The sequence below is a fragment of the Schistocerca cancellata genome, chromosome 2 (genome assembly GCF_023864275.1).
Source record: "Schistocerca cancellata isolate TAMUIC-IGC-003103 chromosome 2, iqSchCanc2.1, whole genome shotgun sequence".
Taxonomy (NCBI): domain Eukaryota; kingdom Metazoa; phylum Arthropoda; class Insecta; order Orthoptera; family Acrididae; genus Schistocerca; species Schistocerca cancellata.
Genome location: NC_064627.1, coordinates 847,992,978 through 848,010,276, shown reverse-complemented (window position 1 = coordinate 848,010,276; position 17,299 = coordinate 847,992,978). Strand labels below are relative to the sequence as shown.

At 44.6% G+C, this 17,299-nt stretch overlaps 1 protein-coding gene across 3 annotated transcripts in view; it reads left to right on the top strand.

The window, feature by feature from the left end:
- The window catches only part of LOC126162769 (uncharacterized), a 493,174-nt gene that overhangs the window by 184,293 nt on the left and 291,582 nt on the right, over nucleotides 1-17,299 (top strand). The window lies entirely within an intron of this gene.

Here is a 17,299-nt window from a genome sequence, read left to right as displayed (position 1 = left end):
ACCGGCCTGCCCACTCCCCTGTTTTCCCTGGGATGCTGTGGGAATACGTATACTTTCATCTCAGTCTCCTGTCAGGAGTATTCAGGAACGGACACAGCACGTGTTTCAGACATGGTAAGAATTTCCACTAGACTGCATTCGGAGGCTTTCTACTTCCATTCCAGAACGAGTACATGAGAATAATCGTGCCCGTGGGGATGACACTTCATACTTCGGTTGATGGAGGACATCAGTTCCGAACGGAATGTAAACTTAATAATTAAATACCCATAAAGTTTATAAATAACGGACTGATGTTTCATGTTGTAACACTTTGCCAGTGTATTTTATGCTCTTTTTTTCCCACACAGTTAGGAAAGTGTGTCGGGATGGAAATCGCCGTAAAGACAAGGTTGCCACTTTAAATAATTGAGTCGCCAGAGAGCGTGAAACTATGGCGGCCGCGAAAAACGTTGCGGTTAGCGTTTCGCTTTTCACTCGTTAAGCAGTACAGACCTCGTCAGGCAGTCGTACCGCGTGGATTATCTGTATGGGGGAGTTCGTGTTAATTTACCAAACTCGCGTCAGTTGTGGAAACGGCGAACTCGTGAACGAGAGATGGCATTATGTAAATAGTAAAAGGTGACAACATATCATGAAAGTTTTGCTTTTGGAAAAAGTGTCATTTGTACTCGATTTATGTTGAATAAAGTTTTGCAATCGAAGTAACGTTGTGTCTCCTATCTAATGAGAATTCGTTCCATAGCTGGACAATAATTAAAGACGGGAGCCTCGAGATTTCCCTACACTCCACAAGTCTGAGTTACGATTAAAGTAAGTATATATGCTTGAAGGTGTCACAGTGGACCGAGCTGTACCCTAAGTGTATTACATGACTCCTAAATAGTATAGTTAGTCCTTATAGACTAGTAAGGCAGTGACAAATATCATTCATATTAAATTAGAGCTCTTAGGGGAAGTAGAGAATTTTACGTTAATGAGATACAGCTATTGTAATCGAAAAAAGTACTTTTTCTAGACTCGTGAAGATGTTCCTTCCATCCTACAGGAAACGAAGACAGGAAGAGCAGAGAGATTTCAACGTTCCGCCTACGATGTCCAGTCTTAGTCTGCGCCACATCTCTAACGACCAGGAAGAGGCAAGAAACTGGTTGTAGCCTTTTCAAAGGAATCATCCCACCACGAACTTGAAGTGATTCAAGGAAAACACAGCGTTATTTGATTAGTAAATATGGCAATAAATGGCAGCATTTTAATGTAAAAGAGATGACACGATACCACCAACCCAGATGCCATGAATACTATATGATATATTGGCTTGGGTTTGGTATGGTGCTCATTTCCGTGGTATTACGAAGACAAGTTGCTGACACCGAATGATTCTTGGCTTGTGATGTGCTTGATTGCCAGTTGAGTGTGTATAGTCATAGTTATATGTACTCCATGAACGCTATTTTCCGCGCGAGTGATCCGTTAAATGGCCTAGGATGCATGTGATTCATTTAAAGAACATTTTGAGATATTTCTGTTGTTTCCTCTCGAAGATCGCCAAACGTTACGCAATGGTACATACTTGGAATATTGTTATAATACTCATCCTGCAATAATAACACAATTCTGGACTGCTGTACAGCGGCTCATGTGGTCAGGGAACGTTCTGGCCGTGGCAGAGAGGTGCTGGGTAAATTCACTGCACTTAGACAGGTGTCTTACGATCTGTGGTCTTTGGTTCAACCAGTAATACTCTGTAAAATTATTATCAAGTCGGTATAACGTCAGTAGATTCGATTTTCTTGTCTTTTAATTTGGTCGATATACTTTACAGTAGGTCTTCTTTTTGCGTTCTGACACCTACAGACGTTCGCAGTAGGCAAGCCGAACTTCAATAAAACCACAAACAGCTGTTAAGTGATGATTTAATCAAGGTCGATTTCGCTGCGTTAAAACAGCGTCTTCAGATGGTTATATACTGAAAGGAAATCAGCCTTGTAATATATTTAAAAATTAATGAAGGACAGCCAATAATAGAAAGTATAAATAAAAGCACTTACAGTAGTGTTACATAGATTAGCACACGGAGACGCACACAACGTTCGTAGCGACAGAATCCAAACCCATGGAGAGAGTGAGTAGTCAACAAATAATACCCGGCAGAGCATTGGGGCGAACAGCACATGGGCACGTGTAGTTGGTGGCTCCTGAGAACGCTGCTTTAACGCAGCGAAACCGGTCGTGATTAAATCATCACTTAGCAGCTGTTTGCGCTTTCATTCATGTTCAGTTTACCACGAATTTCAACGGCTGTGCCTGCCCATGTTGTAAAGTTGTGTTTACAGCACAACTTTAACAGACACTAATGCGAAAATAAACCATTCACTCAGGAATTACGTTGTGTCTTGCTGTTGTTCCGCAAACATTCAGATGGTTCTGAGCACTATGGGACTTAACATCTATGGTCATCAGTCCCCTAGAACTTAGAACTACTTAAACCTAACTAACCTAAGGACATCACACAACACCCAGTCATCACGAGGAAGAGAAAATCCCTGACCCCGCCGGGAATCGAACCCGGGAAACTGGGCGCGGGAAGCGAGAACGCTACCGCACGACCACGAGTTGCGGACACGGAAACATTGCGTGCCATCTGTTGTCGTTAGTAACGTTGGCTGTTCGTGGTATTTGAAACATCCAATAATATTGATACAAGAATTGGCACGTGTCCTTACTTCACACTCATAAGGAACAGAACTTCACAAATATTCTCAGAGAATTGATAGCTGTATCGCTTATGTCTTTTTACCTCTAGGGATACTTCTTGCTGAAAAAAAGTCTTGCTGTGGTTTATTCTGCACACAAGAAATAGCAGAGAGTTTCTGTATGATATTATCTTACTTTTCACAAAGATCTCTATACTGGACAGCTGTTGTCCGTCTACAAGCGTTTATTCATTTTGTGATAGTACACAGTGTTCTAGAAACTCTCTTACTCTCATAATACATTCAGCGTTTTTGATCTTTTTCTTTCGAGGACTACTGAACTGACAGTTATGTATGACATGCGATTTCTTGCGTCTTTTTGTATACCATTCATTTCTGGCTTCGCCCAAACGTTGATCGCCAATGCATTGGCGTTCGGCTCCTCATCCACACCAAACGAAGGGCCTGGGGCCAAGGGATTCGGCCGTGTGGAACACCAGTTGGCTCTGGTATCTTGCCGACGTTGCTCCGGTTTTGTTACTGTTATTAAGTAGCTTTTCAATTACAATTTCACCGGCCGAAATTTTTAGAGAATTAGATGTTTTAGCAGTCGTCGCAAATGCAGCATTTATTTTACTACAAGAAGCTGATCACCAGCTCTCTCTTTTAAAAGTGCCCCGCGGGATTAGCCGAGCGGTCTAGAGCGCTGCAGTCATGGACTGTGTAAGTATGGAACAGTGTGATGTGACAAAATTATGTCTAAAACTGAATCGGAATATAGTCTCTTTCACAACTTTTTCCGTAATGTATGTTACAGATTTCGAATTGGTATTGAATTGTGTAGGCCCTAAAATATCCAAAGATAACATCTCTTGCAGCAGAAAGTTAATAGTCGTAGTTGTTTTTTTTATTTCGTTCACGGCGAAAAGATGTCGGTAAAGACACTATTCTCTTTTTCAAGTCGTGCGTATCACAGTGTAATAGCAGAGTTATTTCCCTTGAAGCGTCTAGTCTTTTCAGTTTGTTTTTATAATCGCATTTCGTAGGAGCTCATAAACATAACCGTTCACGATAAAACTAAAAAATGGTTCAAATGGCTCTGAACACTGTGGGATTTAACTTCTGAGGTCATCAGTCCCCTAGAACTTAGAACTACTTAAACCTAACTAACCTAAGGACATCACACACATCCATGCCCGAGGCACGATTCGAACCTGTGACCGTAGCGGTCGCGCGGTGTCAGACTGTAGCGCCTAGAACCGCTCGGCCACTCCGGCCGGCCACGATAAAACTCTATCAGCTTAAATGCTCTCTCCATATTCAACTCTATACGCCAGTATATTTAAACGCAATAAGTACACATCCCTAGCCAGGGCATTGCCTGCTGGAGAAACAGCAACTGTTGGAATTTTTTCAGGAACAGCCACAAGTCATTATATTTTGTTGCCTGGTTTCGCTATTTAACAGCCAGGTACTATACTTCACAGTGGGTTACAGTGGGGGGGGGGGAGGGATCCTTCCCCACGTGACCAGTATGTGTGTGTGTGTTCCGTGTCTTCGTCATATTGCTGGTCTCTTCGTTTTCAGCTCCACGACAAATGAAATCAAAATAGATTTCTGTGAATTAATATACATTCTCCTAACCATGAAAGACCAAAATAAGTTTGTAGTTTCAATTTTCTGATTTTATATTATTTCCACATTATTAGCAATCAACCATTAATGTCTTAATGAAGCTATTTCTGTCTGTTTTATAGAGAAATTTGCTTCTATTAATTTTTTCTGCTGAGGCAGTTAGTTTATTTGAAACGAAGTGTTTCATTTCGCACTATTGGCCACTTTCAACTTCGTTCTATTTGAAGTGCAATTTTCATTATCTGGGACGAATGACATTATACCATAATAAAGAACCAAACATGAGAATAAAGTACTGGACCTCCGAGGAAATTGGTATCACGAAAACCACATGAAAAGCTGAATAACAGGTACTTCAGAGTGCATGTGGACATAGAAATCTGCAATTAGAGCAGAATGAATCAATTTACTGTGGTTTATGAAATTCCGATGCTGGCTGGAGTAGTCTTTGATGTCCTGTTCCTTTTATGACACTGTAAGATCTCGTAATGCTATATACGTACTAACATGCGTACACATTGACATGAAGCTGACTAAGTAGACCAATTTGGTCAGTAGTTTTTAACTAAATATTTTGTTTCAAATATGACAGCTGTAGCAGAATTTTACGAATCTGCCTTCTGTGAAAGTGTGTTTCGATCACGAGGCACTTGCCTAGTACTTCCTCTAGGCCTGAAGTTATTTCTTTATTTGTGTTTACGTCTTAAATTTATAGAATGCCATTCTATGGTAAATTGTAGACTGGCAGCATACCGTGTTTTATCGTTTTAACTCCGCACATGGCTTCATATTTAATCCTAGAGTAGAATATGAACTGTCAGTTGTACAGTTTCTTTGCCTCACAGACAACCTTGTTAATTTTTTGCACATTTTGAAATAGTCATGAAATTTGTTGTCCTTTATTCCGAAACTGTTCGGTTTTTTTGCAAGAATAATACTCTGTCAAATTCACCCCATAGCAAAATGTTAAGGTACTTCGAGCTGTGGAGTCTAATTTTGAAATGATATTTTGCCAAGAACTGCTTCCTTATTTGCATCCTTTATCTGGGTGGGTTATGATAAAACAATTGCTCTAAGTACAACTCTGTATGTCCTCTCCACAACATGCCGCAGGGCTGCACATGGTCACGTGATGCCCCACCACGAAATTCCACCAGAAATGCGACGAAAAGCGTATGAGCAGAGCAAGCACCAAGCACGGGCTGCCTACGTCATCGTAGCTGCGCATGCGCAATACAGCCTGTTGCCTTTCGCTGTCTAGTAACTGCTCAAACGAACCTACCATCAGCAGACCAAACCGCAACCAAGGCCAACCGCTTCGTTGGCTCCTGTTTGCCGCTCGTATACACTGAGAAATCCCGACCAACGAAGCGGTCGATTTTAGTTCGTTGGCCTAATGAGTACGCGCCTTCGTGTAGCATAAAGTCCCCAGGGACTGCCCATGCGTGGGACGGTGGTGTGAGTAATCTCGCCCTAAGGTAGCTGAGGTGCCATACCGTGTGCCTTTAAGGACTGGTGCTGGTTTACAAGAGTCCGTGACATGTGAGTCGGCGTCTCCCGCAGCGCCTGTGAAGTAGGCCGTTTGGAAGCGGCGGGGGGTGGGTCTCGGTCTGCAGTCGGATGCGCGCTCACGCGGGTGCGCCAGCTCGACAAAGGCCGCGCCTGCAGACGGCCTGGCGTCGCGCCACCCCTGCCTCGCCCGGCTCTGCCTTCCGTCACTCGTCAGACCACTCCGCCCGAGTGGAGTGGAGGCCATAAGCACTTCCGGCGAGCCTCAGAGAGACGTTCAACACGTGGGGTGACGAGGCGCGCCGCGGTCGCACAGTGGTCCACACCAGTCTGCTACTGTAACCACCGCTAACCTCACTCTTTATCGTAAACGAGAAAGTCTCTCCATGGCTCGACTCGTGCAGTCCTTATAGGAGGACGAATCATCAATAATTTAAGATTTGTTGGTGACACCACACTTTGTCCAGGATAACAAGTGGAAAATAACGAACTACTAGACAGAGTTGAAACATTCCTGTCTCCTCTATACCTCTTTTGTGTTGTTACGCAACCTTCCCTTTTACCATAACCTATGTAACCTTCCCTTAGGATTTCTCTCTCTTGCTTAATAATAACAAATGAAATCTTCCCTTTGAAATTTCTCTTTCTCAATCTTCGCATACAAATTTAATTGCTGCTTATTAAAAGAGATTTTCTGATTATTTCGACGAAACCTAGAATGTGTCGTCGTCGTGGCCCTCAGTCGTTGCCGGCTGCGGTGGTCTAGCGGTTCTGGCGCTGCAGTCCGGAACCGCGGGACTGCTACGGTCGCAGGTTCGAATCCTGCCTCGGGCATGGGTGTGTGTGATGTCCTTAGGTTAGTTAGGTTTAAGTAGTTCTGAGTTCTAGGGGACTTATGACCTAAGATGTTGAGTCCCATAGTGCTCAGAGCCATTTTGAGCCTCAGTCGTTATTTGCAATAACCCAAAACTGTTCCTTACCTGTTTTTACTGTTACTGGATCGCCATCTGACTGCTACATCGAACTGCGACATAAATATACTTACTCTGTTTTACTATATTAGCTGCTGGTGGGCTTTCATAATAAGTGGCTGTATTTATTACCAAAGCTGACGTTATTCTTTAATTAATTTGACTGGAGTTACGTAATTCATAGTTAAACTTTTTCTTGACAACAATAAAATTTTGCAAAGTTTTACATTGATGGTTTTTGGGATGGGTTCTAATTAGAAATGCAATATTGCTGACAAAAGTTAATTATATTCTGAATGAAATGATTTTAGAAACGTTCAAATGGGACTTGCTTTTTACAATAATCTCACAACTAGCAATGCGCAAACATACCTTCAGTAGTCTTGAGTTTCTCAAAAAATTAATTCAATAATATTAGTTCCTCTTATTATAATAGTTAGTTGATGTCTCTGTACATCCGTTTATAATCTCTTGTAAATCATAGCTAGTGGCTGGCAGGCACACCGCTCCTCTCAACCTTTCGCTTCAGACCTGCTACCGACTCGCTTCACATCTCGGTTACTACTGACTTCCTACGAATGCTAAAGTGCGGTCTCTCCCGCCAATAATGCTTTCTGGTGCAGACAATCCCTGCTACCAATACAAAATGTATCAATGCGCGGTCTTTCCCGCTCTGTTCTTAAAATGTATCCATACGCGGTCTCTCCCGCCCTTTTTAAAATTATATCAATTTGCGGTCTCTCTTGTCAGTAATACTTTGGTGCCGACATTCCCTGCTACCACAATTATTTCCAACATGACAAATATTAATTGTTCCTACTTAATCCTATTAATAAAATATAAACATCTTTCATAAATTGTGATTTGAGAATAGACTATAGAAATATACACGTCTTACAGAGTTAAGAGACAAAATGAGAGACTTGTATTGTCAGTTAATAAGAAACAGACCAAATCGTAATAACTGACAGAGGTGTGTCAGTGCCTGCTACTGATATGCTACCAGAACATAAATAGTTGGTCACATTGTCTTACTAGACTGAGTAACTGAGAAAAGGGCGGGCGGCACTTCACAAGAAACAGGGGGTAGTATTGCTGTGGGTGGGGATGCTGCGTCAAAGCCGACTGTGATTTGGGAAGACAGAGCCCTAGCCAGACTTACATTATTCAGAGTGCTGAAGCCTCAGGTTTTTCCAGTTTTCCTTTATGGCGCTGAAGTGGACCACAAAAGAATTGATGCTTTTCAGATGTGGACATACAGGAGGTTCAAATGGCTCTGAGCACTATGCGACTTAACTTCTGAGGTCATCAGTCCCCTAGAACTTAGAACTACTTAAACCTGACTAACCTAAGGACATCACACACATCCATGCCCGAGGCAAGATTCGAACCTGCGACCGCAGCGGTCGCGGGGTTCCAGACTGTAGCGTCTAGAAGCGCTCGGCCACCCTGGCCGGCGGACATACAGGAAGTTGTTGAGAATATTATGGATGACAAACGGACCAACAAACCAGTCCTTTAGTACCCAGGGTGGAGGTTTTCCGGTATTTGTTCCCAGCGAATCCTGCACGTCTTCGAGAGCATAGTTCGAGAGCAGGAGAATAACTTGGAAAATATAATGATCCAGGGTAAAGTCGAAGGGAAGAGATTGCAAGGAAGATCACCGAGACGATGGATGGGACAAATGAGAAGACAAACCAGACATGGGGCTGCTCCGAGATGCTACAGACCGGGAAAAATGGACACAGGTTGTTAAGAGGATTGTGTGATGGGTCACAAATTTTCAAATATGAAAGACGGAGTATTGGTGATGAAAGACGAGTCTCCCTAGGCATCAGTTAGTTACACCTCATACATGAGAAACGAACGCATTTAGAGTTCCACACCAACTGCGTAACTGACATGGGGAAGTAATGTACTTGCATACTGCCGTGCTAATTTACTCGCAAGATACGAAAGTAAAAAGGCATTTAACTTCGTTGCACGAAGTCGCTTCGCCCACCATCGCCTATGAGTTTCAGCAATGGTATAGGGTCCAACCGATGTGGTCATGAACCCAGGAGAGACGCTGCAGGCAGTGTCGTGCTGTTAGCAAAGGTACTCACATCGGTCATCTGCCGCCATAACTGATTAACGCCAAATTTCTCCGCATTGTTCTAACGGATACGTTCGTCGTAAGTCCCACATTAATTTCTGCGGTTATTTCAGTCAGTGTTGCTTGTCTGTTAGCACTGACAACACGCAAACGCAGCTGCATTCGGCCGTTAAGTGAAGGCTGTCGGCAACTATGCTTTCCGTGGTGAGAGGTAATGCTCGAAATTTGGGATTCTCAGCCCATTCTTGACACTGTGCATCTTGGAATATTGAGTTCTCTAAGGATTTTCGAAATGGAATGCCCCATGCGTCTAGCTGCAACTAGCATTCCGCGTTCAAAGTCTTTCAATTCCCGCCGTATGGTCATAATCACATCGGAAACCTTTTCAAATGAGTCACCCTAGTACAGATGGCAGCTCGGCCAATGTAGTGCCCTTTTATACCTTGCGTAGGCGATACCATCAACGACTGTATATGTGCATATAGCTGCCCAATGATTGACACGACAGTGTATGATGATGGAATCATTGATAGCTGTATACGGTACCTAGTGTAGAAACAGGATACCGCACTTGCAGTATATTCTGAGAGCATCTGTAGACAGGGTACCAGTAGCGTAGAGACTGCCGGTGACGTAACGACTTGGCGGACACTGTACCTAGCGGGACGGCGCCAGCACGCTGGCGTGCGGAGCGCAGTATGCTGGTCCGCTGCCGCGGCGAAAGGCGAGACCCGTCTCCCGTGACAGGCTAGTGTTTCACAGCCGCTCCGCACCTAATACACCCGCCACGAAATGCAGTCCCCTGCCAAGCCTGCCTCAACTGCTCGCTTCTGAGCTCTCTCTCTCAGCTGTTGTAAGCTGCGGCCTCGTAGCTCAGCCCGTTGTTCAGAGATAAAATGATACATACTGGGAGAGGCTGTGGTGAATTGAGGATACGAACACTAGTCAGGAAATATCATCGAACGACGCAACGCTGTGTCGAAGTCAACACAATCGTCTCTGCCGTCACTTGCTTAGCAGGCTCTGCAGAGTTAGAGCAGATGTGAACGCAGTAATTCATCCAATATCCCGAACACTGTCAAGTCCTTTGCCGGCATTTCGCGTCCTCTGCGTTACATCCCACGTTCGCTGCCGAAAAGTGAGTGGGAGGGAGTTGGGGAGATGGTGGGGTGGCGGGAGGGGTGGGGGCGGCTCCTAGCAGGTAACCTTGTCCTCAATTTGTTCCCAAAGGCACCATATGCAACTCCTCGGAATTTGTTGGAATAGCTGAAGCGTTCGATACCGTCTCGCCAAGTCACAGCCAAACTGTCACTTTTCAACATATCCTAGATCTCGAGATAAGCTAGAGATCATGCTACCATTTCAGGATCTTGTTCAGAAACCAAATGCTGCTTTATTTACCATTAGAACAGTATCTCAAATAAGTGACAGTTCAACACGAAAAGTAGTCTACTTCGCATATTTTCATACCCTTATGTCGTATGATATTATTTTTTGGGATAATTCTTCTGATTCAAAAAGGGTATTTTTGGCTGAAAAACGGGCTGTTCGAGCTATATGTGGTGTAAGTTCGAGAACCTCTTGTCGACCCCTATTCAATAGTCTGGGAATTCTGACATTGCCCTCACAGTATATATTTTCTTTAATGTCGTTTGTTGTTAGCAATATTAGCTTATTCCCAAGAGTTAGCAGCTTTCACTCAGTTAATACTATGCAGAAACCAAATCTGCATGTGGAATGCACTTCCTTGACGCTTGTGCAGAAAGTAGTGCACTATTCTGCTGCATCCATTTTCGATAAGCTACCACAAGAACTCAAAAATCTTAGCAGTAGCCCAAACACTTTTAAGTCTAAACTGAAGAATTTCCTCATGGCTCACTCCTTCCATCCTGTCGAAAAGCTCCTGGAAGAGCTGAAAAATTAAGCAAATTCCAGTGTTACATTGTTGATTTTCTTTCTTTAAACTTACGACTTGTCGCCTGAATATTTTTCTTGTATTTCATTTTATCTGTTTCTACTATCGTGTCATAATTTCATGTGTTGACTCGTTCCATGACCATGGAGACTTCTCCTTAATTTGGTCCCACGGAACAATAAATAAATAAATAAATAAATAAATAAATAATAAACGACATAAAAGATTCCGTGTTCACATTAATTTGCTTCGCCATCTCTACCGAACTCCAGAATGAAATTTTCGCTCTGCAGCGGAGTGTGCGCTGATATGAAACTTCCTGACAGATTAAATGTGTGAGCCGGACCGAGACTCAAATTCGGGACCTCTGCCTTTCGCCTTTCTTTCAGGAGTACTATTTCTACAAGGTTCGCAGGAGAGCTTCTGTGACGTTTAGAGGGTAGGAGACGAGGTACTGGCAAAATTGGAGCTGTGAGGACGAGTAGTGAATCGTGCTCGGATAGCTCAGCCGGTAGATCACTTGCCCGCAAAGGCAAAGGTTCCGAGTTCGAGTGTCCGTCCGGCACACAGTTTTAATCTGTCAGGAAGTTTCTCAACCGAACTATCACCTTCCATCACAACCCAGACCTCGAGTTACGGCCTGGTGACAACACCGCGACCTACTCTGTAAGAACTAATAGAGACGCAAAATAAATATTGTCAGTGTTCTTTTCCTTTTTGCGCGCTTCTGACGTGAAACGCCACATCATCGGCGCGAGTAAATGACACCTAGCGTCACTATTCGGACTGTACACTAAAATGTAACTTTTTTTCTGGTTTCTGCTAAGAATTAACCAAATGTGCAATACTTCTGTATTCGGTGAATATCAGTTATGACATTCCCATATTCGGTCCAACCCATGCTGCGGCAAAGTTTCGCAGGGACTAACCTCACTAATTCTACAGTTTTTGCGTCGCAGGTCAGCAATTGTTTACAGATTGTATCAGAAATGGTTCAAATGGCTCTGAGCACTATGGGACTTAACTTCTGAGGTCATCAGTTCCCTAGAACTTAGAACTGCTTAAACCTAACTAAACTAAGGACATCACGCACATCCATGCCCGAGGCAGGATTCGAACCTGCGACCGTAGCGGCCGTGCGGTTCCAGACTGAAGCGCCTAGAACCGCTCGGCCACTACGGCCGGCACAGATTGTATCAGCGGCATTTTAATTTCACGAAGTTTAATTCTGGTAGATATCCGTATGAGCTTCATTCCACCATTGTTCGGTTAATCCCGGTGACAGTGATACTTTGCCGTACAGATGTACCACACAGTTATTTTATATGTTCAGCTCACGTATAATCGATTTCAAGAAGACTGTCGGACATCGAGCAAGGTGACGCAGTAGCAGGGCATTGCCTCGTTTTCGGAAGGACCGCGCTTCGACCTTTGCGTAGTTAAAAATTATTTTACCTATATTTAGAAAGTAAAATGTCAAAAACAGTCATCTGGTATGATCAGTAATACACCTCCACTACCAAAAATAATTTTGAGTTGGTCGATTGTTAAAATCTGCCGGCCACGGTGGTCTAGCGGTTCTGGCGCTTCAGTCCGGAACCGCGGGACTGCTACGGTCGCAGGTTCGAATCCTGCCTCGGGCATGGGTGTGTGTGATGTCCTTAGGTTCGTTAGGTTTAAGTAGTTCTAAGTTCTAGGGGACTTATGACCTAAGATGTTGAGTCCCATAGTGCTCAGAGCCTTTTTTTTTTTTTTTGTTAAAATCTCTGTAAGCCCATCTTTATACAATATGGTTGCGGGACTCGGCTGTTCAATGTAAAAGTCAAATCAAAGCACCTTCAACTGTCTAAATTTCCCTTTTTATTTTCTTTCTTTTGCAACCCTTTGGAGTGTTATATTACGCCATCTTAAGGCCCCCTGATCGACACGTAGGACGAATTCCACGTTTAAGCAGTCGAAATAGAGCCCAGCTTTCAGTTATTGGTCGATAAGTGATGATCGAAGGGATCACAGTGTTAGGAAGATATCTACGGAAACAAGTAACTGAATGCTGGCTCCTATTTCGACTGTAGAAGAGGTGGAATTCTTGCTACACGTCGGTCGAGGGGGCCTTACGATGGCGCAATGTAACAAAAATAAAATAAAACCGGAAATTTAGATGACTGAAGGTGTTTTGATTTTACATTGTGATTTTTAAAATCGTCGAGATTGGACTCGTGTGCCTTACGAACCTAACAAGATCCGTATACATGAAATGTATTCATAGTTGCGAATACAAAAAACCATCAGCTTTATAAGCGAATGATAACGGTGAAAATCTGCAACGGGCCGGGAGCCGAACCCGGATTTCCCGCTTTACTTGCGGGCGACTTAAGCGCTTCGGCTATCCATGCAGAACTCACGGCCAGACCCAAGCTTCCGTACGTTGTAGTTCCTGCGTCACAATCTGCACTCGTGCACCGTTGTGTAGTTTCTGTACAGGGGAGGCTTTTTTTTTTTTTTTTTGTTGAAATCGTTGCCTGATATCGGCGGATTGCAGTGCCTGTTTTGTTAAGGAGGAGGACGCAATGTCTAGCTTCAGCCGAATGCTGGGATAAATCCTTTCAAAAAGACACTGTCATATTCGTTCTCTCTCCTTCGGCAGCCGGAAATAGCGCTCCGTTTCTAACACCCTATGAAGCAAATGCCTGTGGCTGGTTTGTCTTTCCGCCACGTTAACCGACAGTCTTGAATGAGTGAAGTGCTGTTCCGCCCTCGCTCAGTAGTAAGCCAGCACACATCCTCGCCGTAGAAACGGAAAGTCCCTAACACTGTTTCAACAGAGCCCACGCCTTCACCTCTCCCCAAACAGTCGCTTTAGGTGACTGGGCCGAAATACGTGAAAGGCGAGTCATCTGCGCGTTACCCTCCCCGGCACCTCCAAAGTAAACTGACTGCCAAATGCAAAAATAAACACTCAGGTGCAGGCAGAGGAAGAATGCGTAAACAGTGTTTCATTCTCATGCTGGGAACACTTGTGGGCTGTATGTAAAATTAACTCGGACAATGTGTTCTCAGAATTCTTCTTATGACTTCAACGATATATGTAATGTATTTACACATCAAAACTACATGTACTTTAAGCTGTACCGGCTTTACTAATTGCATGTAAGATTAGGATTTTGTTCGGTGAATCATATTGTGACATATTGCATGCTCTGTTTTATGGAGTGACTGTGTGCCTGCTTCGTATTGTACTGCCAGTGCAATCTCTTGACAATACACGTGTATTGTGTTGTATTGGTGCATAAGCTCGTAGCGTTTTTTCCATAAGTGAACTAATAGACACAATAGATGCGCATAACAGAGACTTTAGTCATCAATAATATATTCTCCGTCACTATTTACAACAGTCTGCCAGCACTGGGATAAGTTTTCGAACCAAGTGCTTTAAAGAGGAAGAACTCGTCGAGCTTTGTTCGGAGAGCATTTCATCCGGAAAAGAAGTTCCTTGTAGGACGTAGAGAGTGGATTGCGGAATGACTTCCCAACACAGCTCTGGTATAGCATTTTCTGCCAGTCTACCAGAATGCGGACGGGCGTTGTCGTTGAATACCATCACTTCACGCAGTCTTCCTGTTCGTTGTTTCCGGCCGCGGTGGCCGAGCGGTTCTAGGCGCTTCAGCGCGGAACCGCGCTGTTGCTACGGTCGCAGGTTCGAATCCTGCCTCGGGCTTGGATGTGTGTGATGTCATTAAGTTAGTTAGGTTTAAGTAGTTCTAAGTCTAGGAAGTGATGACCTCCGATGTTTAGTCCCACAGTGCTTAGAGCCATTTGAACCATTTGTTCGTTGTTCTTGGACTGCGTCTGCGAGACGTCTCGGTTGTTGACAATAAATTTTAGCAGTTGGGATAACACGTCGGGGAAGGAATTCGTAGTATACCACACCCTCGCTTTTCCACCGGATGCATAACATTATTTTTTCTGGATGCGCGCAGATCTTTCTACGTGGAGTTTCTGATTTGTTTGGGCCCAACATTTCCCTTCTTCCCTGTATGTTAGCATAAAGACACCATTTCTTGTCACCAGTAACGATATGCAACAGGAATGGTCGGTGTTGCTCACAAGGTAATTGATACGAGCAAGCAGAGATGCGCACATAATCACTTGATGATATTTGTGATTTGGGCTTGGGACATGCGGTATCCACACACCTGATTTTGGGACCTTCCCCATTGCATGCAAACGTCGCACAATGATGGACTGACCACAGTTCATCACATTTGCCAGTTCTCGCGTACACTGACATTAAAAGTAAATGTCGTGTGACTAGGGCCTCCCGTCGGGTAGACCGTTCGCCGGGTGCAAGTCTTTCGATTTGACGCCACTTCGGCGTCCTGCGGGTCGATGGGGATGAAATGATGATGATTAGGACAGCACAACACACAGTCCCTGACCGGAGATAATCTCCGATCCAGCCGGGAATCGAACCCGTGCCCTTAGGATTGACATTCTGGAGCGCTGACCACTCAGCTACCGAGGTCGGACACACTGGCATTGGTCATGGTGGATTAATGCGCTTAAACAATCTTCACAAACCCCGAAGATCTTGCTAAACTTGAAGAGTGATTTATGTCAAAGTGATCCTCCTTAAAAGGAAAAAGAACCGTCTTCTTGCCGTGCTCCTTCCAATGGCATTATCCCCATAGAGGGCGCAATTGTTTCTGGCTGCCTCTGCAGATGTCACCCCTCAACTGAACTCAAACAGAAGCATATGCCGGAAAAGTTCCGATTTCTCCACACGGCAATTAATTCTCTAGCGTCCCCAGCTCCATTAATTATCTCCAAATAACAAAAGACAATATGTAAACACAACCAGCAACCGTGAACTACGAATATAAAACCACTCCGTCTACAGGCCACAAGTGGCCCATCGGGACCATCCGACCGCCGTGTCATCATCAGTGGAGGATGCGGGTAGGAGGGGCGTGGGGTCAGCACACCGCCTTCCCGGTCGTGATGATGGTATTCTTGACCGAAGCCGCTACTATTCGGTCGAGTAACTCCTCAATTGGCATCACGAGGCTGAGTGCACCCCGAAAAATGGCAACAGCGCATGGCGGCCTGGATGTCACCCATCCAAGTGCCGACCATGCCCGACAGCGCTTAACTTCGGTGATCTCACGGGAACCGGTGTATCTACTGCGGCAAGGTCGATAAATAAACCCGTAGTAACTGGAATATCAACCTAATAAATTACAATAATATATAATCGGTCTTTCTCTCTACCTATGTTTAGAGCGTAGTACTTCGACTCGCTGCAGCGTCTTGAAACATTTCCCGTTCGTCATCTTCTGCCGGAGTCACTTTGGCTGTAACGGTTAGGCCGTAGAGTGTTTTGTATGACGAGGAAGACAGACAGCTACGTCATTGACAGAACTCGCCCGCTGTTCGGCCTGCGGTGAGCGATGCTGTGTCGGAGGAGATGCACGTAGACGGCAGACGCTGGGACGGAGTTGCTGGTGACAGCAGACTTCTTCCGCCGTGACGGACTTGCGGCTCGGTCATCCAGCATACCGGCCAGGCCCCAGAGGCGGACGGAAGGGGGAGATGCTATCGGCGCGCGGCACCCTGCGGCCAACAAGTGTATTCATTACGTCAGGGCTGCACATGCCGGAGGAAGATGGCGTCCGCCTTGTCTTCCACCGCCCCTAAGATTGTGTTACAGAAAAGAAATACTTCATGCGCTTAGACGCTGAGCGGTGCATTTCTGGAATGTTGATCAACTTGGGCAGGGTCGATGGAAGAACAGACCATGTAAGTCGGTGGGCTCCGCTTATCCGTGTTATGCTAGAAAACTGTGTTGCTCACCTCGACGGATCGCTGTGATATTTACTTGACTTCCACTTCACAGATGACAGTTGTACAGGGTTGCCCAGGAGGAAAGAGATGTGACAGAAAAGATCATTCCAGACAAAGACAGGTCAACATGGACTCTAGAATGCATACCTTAAGAGCTACGAGTACGTGTCCAGTACAAGAGATGTTTCACAGAACATCAGAAGAAGTAGCTCTTAAGCTATGCATTTTAGAGCACTTGTGCACTAGACTTTTTTTTATTTTCGGAAAATGTTGGTGTCATATTCTTGGACATTCACCATTCCTCGCTGGACACCCTGTATACAGGATGACTCACAAGGGGAGGCGACGACGTTTGGAACGCGGCTTTACTGCAAACTTCGTACACTCGTAGTACTCCACGAGGATAACAAAATGTGTAAGCAGTAGCGCGCACTTCTCAAGCGTTATAGAGAAAATCGCAAGATAATTTCGGTCGTCAAATATAAACCTGTACGTGACCATTTTAACCACGAAGCGGCGGCAGCCGAGTGGTTAGCGTTCAAGCCCCGTAATCGCTGGATCGTTGGATCGAGTCCCGTTCGTCAGTTTTTTTATTTTCAACAGAGTCATTTTCTTTACTATTTATTTTACAGTTGAT